The sequence below is a fragment of the Gracilinanus agilis genome, chromosome 1 (genome assembly GCF_016433145.1).
Source record: "Gracilinanus agilis isolate LMUSP501 chromosome 1, AgileGrace, whole genome shotgun sequence".
Classification (NCBI taxonomy): Eukaryota; Metazoa; Chordata; class Mammalia; order Didelphimorphia; family Didelphidae; genus Gracilinanus; species Gracilinanus agilis.
Window position 1 is genome coordinate 483,879,476 of NC_058130.1, and position 7,590 is coordinate 483,887,065.

Here is a 7,590-nt window from a genome sequence, read left to right on the forward strand (position 1 = left end):
TGGATATGAGGATCAAATGAGTTCTATTTGTAAAAAGTAGTTAGCACAATGCCTGGCACATAGTAAACCCTCTATACATGTTAGCTGTTGTTGCTATCATCATCATCATCATCATCAGTATTATTATTTATTAAGCCTTTTCCTTGTACCAGGATCAGTGTTTAGCCCTGAGAACATAAAGTGCAAAAACACAGTTCTTGTGCTTTTAATTTTACTTCTTGGGGAACTTGGAGTTCCCAAAAAATGATATAAATAAGTATTTTTCCCTTGGATCAGCTTATAGAAGACCTTTCTGTGAGATGCAACTTTCTTTTTCTTCATATTGTGAATTGCACATTGTCTGTTAGTCAGGGAGGAGCTTGGCTCGGTGACAATTGCAGTGGCTCCCCAATAGCCCCTCATCCCCCCAGGAGGTAATGGCGGAATGTGTTCTCCAGAATCCTTTGGTCTATCAATTGGATCTGTGCATCTGTAGGGACTGTACTGTCCTAGCAAACATTTGTCAATCAATGTCCTTCGTTTTGTCAATATCTTCTCAGAAAACCTTTCAATTTGGTTACTCAAAACTCCCATTTCAGCCAAAAGACAAAAATGTCCACTTCTCATCTCATTGGCCTCTCTCCAGCTAGTATCTTTGCTTCTCCCTGAGAATGGATTAGTATTCCAGGGAGTCTCTCTCTCAAGTACTCCACAGGCTTAACTTGAGCTAGTGAGATCAGATAAAGACTTTCTCAAACAGCTCTGAACCTTGACTCTGGTTAATATGCACAAGATAATTCACTGTGGGGGTGTTTGGGGCAGGCTAACAGGTTGCCAGTTTCTTTGAAGGGTGGCAGAAAAGGCCTCAGAAATCTGTGTTCCAGCTGTGTCATTTTACATAGTACTTTCAAAGAGAGTTCCTCTGCCTTTCCCTCCTAGCCCCTCTGCTCTATATTTTTCTCTTGAGAGCTGCCTAATAATATAAAAAACAAACTCTTAGCCAACATTGTGACTCTGAAGCCTGGGAGGCTTGGGGAAATGGTGGGAATGTTTTTATTCAGGCAAATGCACTTTGCCTTCTAAACAAAATGATGAAACCAGTGTTTTGAGAAGAATCTTGAAGGTCACAATGTAATGTAATTAGTATGTGGTTTTGGAGGAGTGACAATTTCTGCAGTAAGTTCAAGGAGGAGAACAGGATTTTAGACAGGAAAGATTGATCAGGGAAACAGCAACTGCTTACTCTAATAGGTTAAGGAAAGAAAGAAATTAATTCAGTTCTTGTCACGTGGCTTATACTCATTTTGGATCCCTGTATTGAATGGCTGGATCTTCATTCTGGGTTAGGCACACAAATTGGGAATGGAGTATGTATTCAAATAATATTGCCAGCAAACCAGAGTCATTGAAAAAATGCAGTTCAGCAATGCATGTATCCTTAAACTGGATTTTCAGTCACTACATTTGACTAAGCTAATTTAAATTTGATGCGTACCAAATGCCATTTGGACTGACATAATTTCCTTCTTGACACCAGCCTGAAAAATCACAGTGTATGTAGTGGGGAAAAGTAGGGTGGGGAAGAGAGGGTTGTCCTTGGATGGGGGCAGGGGAGATCCAATAAAATGAGTTGAAAACATTGGACAAAGAGGGGGCTAGGAGCGGACTGATCCTTGACCATAATGGATGTTCATATTCCAGCATCCCAACAAAGCCCTTGTAAGGATCTCTTCCTCTATTGAGTAGGAGGTTGAACTTGACCTCTGAGGTCCCTTCTAACTCTCCATGATAATATATATCGACACATTCTCAAAGGGGCTAATTGACATCTCCCAGAAGAGGTTTAGGGCTTTTAGTTACTAATATGGGTTAGTCTTTCTGTCTTTGGTGAAAGGTAATTACAATCATAGCTCTACGAAGCAAATAGCATCAAACTATACAGTATAATTTGGCTTGACTTTTTTTAAAGGTCTTTTAGAATTGTGTATTTCACAATTTTTGAGATTCAAAAAGAAGTTTCCTTTCGTTTCAGTTTCCTTATTTATGCCTCAGCTTCTTCCATGATCATCAAGTGTGAAGAAGAAATGAGGGAGTTGGGAGAAAGCCAAATAATTTTTTATTTGACATCTTGCCCTAATAGACGCTAGACTTAAGGCATTTTTTACCTTCTATCACAGCCTGCTCTGGAAGTGTTCTTCCCAGAAATTGGTATTCAGTTTTCATGGAGAACTTCTCTTATTTTTTTCTTAACTCCCTTATCTTCAGACTCACGTATCCAGGTGAAATCTTGTAACTTTATTTTTCTCCAATTGGGGAAAAAAGTTCCTTAACCAATGGATTAATTTGCTTGAAACTCTCCTTCTATAAGGTACTTGTTTGAGAAAAGTTTTCAATTAGCAATAATGCGCCTCAGATAAACCTCATTGGCTACGATACTGTCATTGCACAAAGATAAGGTACTTGTTTGAAATGTTCATATAGAGCTGAAAAACCCCGTATAGCTTTGACCAAGTGGCTCTTTTAAATATAACATCTGGATTTGACCAAGTAAAATTACAAGATTAGCAGAACATAGCACTAAAAAATACATTTAGATTTTTAAAACTTTCTTAAGAAGATATGATTTCACTGAAATCCTCTCAGTAAAGCCCACAGACACCAGCTATGTGACTGGGCAAGTCTCTTAACCCTATTTGCCTTAATTTCCTCTGTAAAGTGAGCTGAAAATGGAAAACCACTCTAGTATTTGTCAAGAAAAACTTAGATGGGATTGTGAAGAGTCAGACACAACTGAATAACAAGAAGCACCTACTATGTGACAGGCACTGTGCTAAATGCTTTACATATAGTATCCCATTTGAGCATAATAGGTGCAGACAAAAAGTGTGAGTCTTGGAAAGGAAAGATTTTGGGGGTTGGGATCAGAGAATGTTTCATGAAGGAAGTGGCATTTGAACGCATCCATCAAATATGGCAAGGCAGCATTCCAGGTCTAGGGGCACAAAAGTACAGGGCACATGCAGGGGATGGCCCCAAGAGGCCCAATTTGGCCAGAACATAGAGACTATTAAGAACTCAAGTCAGGTGAGCCTGGAAAGATAAGATTGTGGCAAATTATGGAAGCCCTTGAATGCCAGGTTTAGGAAATAAGACTTTCTTCAAACATGATTCAGAGATTCTATAATTAGATGTTTTCTAATGATCTTTCCTTCTTTAACAATTGGTTTTGGGTATTTTTAAAGCCCTTACTTTCTGTCTTAGTAACAATTCTAAGAGGAGCAAGGCCCACCAAATGGGGTTAAGTGATTTGGCCAGGGGCACATAATTAGGAAGTGTCTGAGGTCAAATATGAACCCAGGACCTTTCATCCTCAGGCCTGGCCCCTTATTGACAGAACCACCTAACCTGCCCCTTTCTTATGCTCTTGGTTTTGATGGTTGAAAATAAGAGAATCAGTGTCATTGATTTAGAGCTGGAAAATAGATTTTAAAAAAGCCCAACCTTCTCATTTTGCAGAGGAGGAAATTATCTCAAAGTAGTTGAAGTGACTTGCCAAGATCTCACAAGTAGTAAGTGGAAAGGATGGAAAACCCAGCCTCCTCTGCCTCTAAATCCAATAGAGAAGAATGACATGATCTCATCTATCGAAAAAGGGAGAAAGAGAAGACCATGGAGACAAGACTGGTTAGGACACAAGTGGGTTTCCCAATGCTTTGTGCTTTTATTGTGTTGTGTCTTTTTGTGGATGCTACTTATCAAAAAATAGATATAAGACTATATCTTCAAGAGCATCTGCATTTAGGCATGGTGGCTTAGTAGATAGAGCTCTAATTCTGGAGTCAGGAAGACCTAAGTTCAAATTTGGCATCTTAAATTAGCTGTGCGACTCTGGGCAAGTCATTCAAACCCGGTTTGCCTCTGTTCCTCATCTGTTAAAAAAAAAAAAAAATGGACACACTGGAGAAGGAAATGGCAAACTACTCCAGTATCTTTGCCAGGAAAATCCCATAGAGGGACAGCTACGTGTCTCAGTGGTTAGAGAGCCAGGCCTGTAATCAAAAGGTCCTACATTCAAATCTGGCCTCAGACACTTCTTAGCTGTAGGACCCTAGGCAAATCACCTACCCCTATTTGCCTCAGTTTCCCCATCTATAAAATGGCCTAGAGAAGATAATGGCAAACCACTCCGAATCTTTGCCAAAAAAACCCCAAAAGGCATCATGAAGAGTCAGAAAGGACTGAAGTGACCAAAAAGCAAAACACTCATGACAGCTAAATCCAAAAACTTTGATCCCAGAAATAAATGAGAAATTAATCCAAACTTTCCCCAGAATTAGTGTCAGCACTAGATTTACCTCAAGAATATTGGTTCCAGGATGAATCTGATGTGTGTGCATGTTATGTGCACCCATTTAAAAGATTTACAAACCTTAAATATTTGAGACCCAAGTGACCCATACCTATTAAACTTCATCATCTAATTGCTTTTCCAGATTTGAAAGGAAGAAGTACATCTGGCATGAATTTTCACATTCTTTTCACAGAGAGTATCTTGTAAAATAGGGCACTGTCCTTTAATTAAATCTGCCCTTTAAGTTGTTAAGAAATTCCTTTTTCCCCTGCAGGAGTAACTCTTTTCTCTTGGGATCTCAGTGTACTATTTCAGGCACGTTCTTAGTTGCCCTTTGAGGTCATAATTCTACTGAATTCAGCGGCTTATCCTGGAAAACAGCCTGCCTTTTGTTTGTCACTTTGGGCAGAAGGACCAACTCTGTGTAAATCTAGAAAAGTCTACCTTCTGTTATACTGTGTTCCCTTCCCCATTATCATTGCTTTTGTGTCCAGGGAAGAAATGTATATTTCTAGCAATCAGAGGTAACCAAATTTAACTTAACTCCTCTGGTTTTAGGAGCTACTTTTGCATTCATCTTAACTTTCTTAAAATTCAATTGAGTAAGTGTGTGTGTGTGTATGTGTGTGTGTGTGTGTGTGTGTGTGTGTGTGTGTATATGTGTGTGTGTGTGTTTGTTGAATTGAACTGAATTTCATTATTTATTCTTAACTAATTAATCAAACTAATTAATTTATTTTATTTAGCTAATTTATTATTAATAAGTACTTACTGAATGTATATATATATATACATATATACACCTACTATGTGGATAAAATTGAGCTAGATTTATGAAAGATATAACAAAATGGTTTTTCTTTTCTTTCATTATTTTTTGAAAAGCAAAAACATAAACAAAAACTCTTACCTTCTGTCTTAGTACAGTCTTAGACAAAAGAGCAGCAAGGGCTAGGCAATTAAATGATTTGCCCAGGGTCCACACAGCTAGGAAGTATCTGATGCTACATTTAAACCCAGGACCCTGGACTCTAGATTTGTGTGTATATATAGATTGCAGGAAAGTAGAGGGATGCCCCAAAGCTCATGACACTCTACTTCCTCTTGTTATTTACTGATACTATTTTAAACTATTCTCTGTACCAGGAAAGGTTGCATTTAGTTTTCATTGTCTAGTCTTATTGGAAAATAATTCTGATTATACTATATTAAAGACATTTAGATAATTTTTAATTGACATCTTAAAATGCATGTGATGCCTTCCACACTTACATTATGTAGCTTACCAGGCACCAAGGTTATAGCTTGGAGAAAAGGTGTCAATCTCCATTGGTAAAGTTTCTCAGTGCAAGTTTCCTCTGCTGATGAAATCCCAGATCTACTCCAAAGAAAAAAGTATGTCAGAGGAAGGTGACACTTAAAACTTCTTAAAGCTTTAAAGGAGATCTCTGCTTCAGTCAAGGAAAAACAAATGTATGGATCACTACAGAATTGGGACTTACAGTGAGTGGGATAGTGTGTACATTCCAGATAGCTAAACCAAATTCAGTGAATAAATGTAACTCTTGCAGAGATAAGGGTAACAAAAACAGTAACAGCGAATTATCTGAATAGCAGGAGAAAAAAGATGAAAATCCATTCTAAATTTTAAACAGTTCTGGAAAGAACAGCAAGACCTCAGACCTTCTGGAGTGGTTTGGCAATCAGAAGGTCACTGCAGGATGGCAGAACTTAGCAACTTGTTGATTGTGAAAATAGGTTTAGATTGCACCGAAATCTAAGGTGATGGCATTGTCTTGGAAGTCATTCATTTTTTCTTCTTTTGTCTCATTCTTGAGTTCTGCTTCTCAAAGCAAAGAGAGAGAGTTTCAGAATAAGACAGAGGCTTTATTTTTAAAATCAGTCAATTGTAATAGCCACCAGCTTTCCAGCCCAGATGTGCACTGAAATAAGTCCAAGAATAGCATATGAAAAATTGCTCCTAGCATGACTCCTGTGCTGTAGAGATTATTTAGAAATTTCTTAAGCAATCATCATTTGGGTCCTGTGCACCCAATCTTAAGTGTCTATATTTCACAGAATAATGACCGTATATTAAAGACCCAGAATGGTGAGTAATAGAATGAATGTTGACCACTCTCAGATACCTTGTTAGATTTATTGGGAAAACAAATAGCTTAGTTTTGTAGTTAATATTGCTTAGTACTTAAAAGAAGTCACACAGTCGAAGTATAATACATGCTGGATGTATATTGATCTTTTTTTCCTTTTAGATCAATGCCTCCCTAGAGTATAGTATTATTTATTCATAAATCAGAGTTGATTCCTGACAGGGAGTTATAACAGTATAAATCTGTGGTCTAGATACAATAAGACCTTATGTAAGAATCCCAGAAATCAATGACCTGATGCAAGAGAGCAATGTCTTAATCCTGAACAAATTCATTTACCGTGTTTCGGTATTAGAAAGGGGAATTTACCAATATGGTGAACATTTAAGTTTTTTTGTAGGGGGGGTTTCCATTGTACTTTTCAAATGAGTTAGAAGCATTGTTTAAAGGGGAAGCTAATAAAACAAGACTGTCAGTAAAGCAGCAAGTTGGCTATAATCACTGTTGTGTGGGCCATTAGCTCAGATCCCATGTTGATAACCACTCTGTCAACTTGTCTCCCAGAGGATACAGTGGCCCCTTATCTGCTTTCTGCGTCTTTGCTGATTAGCGTGTCATTTGATAATGTGTAGAGCTGAATGTAAAGCTGAAAGCTGTCACTTTGTGATGGATGGGATATCATCGGCTGTTTTGTACACTCTCAGGATTGGGAGGAACCTTAGTGGTCATCTAGTCCCTCCTTACAGCTGAAGCATAAATTGTTTCCTTGAGGAACCTCTTACCGCTGCTTCTGAGAATCATCCTAGGTTTCCTTCACTCCTCTCCATCTCCTACTCGAACCCCTCAGCTGCTGGGAACTTCTTCCACCTCTTCCCCAAATTAGCTTGTATTTCCTTTATACATATTTTATACTGACTTACACTTGGACAAATAAGTTCCCAAAATATTATTTACATTTACTTATATGCTATTTACTTACTTCACTTACTTTTTTACTTATTTTGCTTTTTTTACTTACTTTTACTTACATTATATTTACTTATCTGCTATTTACTTTTAAATTTTCTTTTTAATTACTTTTTTACTTTACTATTTACTTTTTAAACTTATTTTATTTTATTTATATTATATTTTCATACTTGCATACAA

At 37.6% G+C, this 7,590-nt stretch overlaps 1 pseudogene; it reads right to left on the reverse strand.

Moving 5' to 3' along the window:
* Positions 1–2,283: 2,283 nt before the first annotated feature.
* LOC123232607 lies at positions 2,284–2,432 on the reverse strand (annotated as a pseudogene).
* Between the last annotated feature and the right edge of the window lie 5,158 nt (positions 2,433–7,590).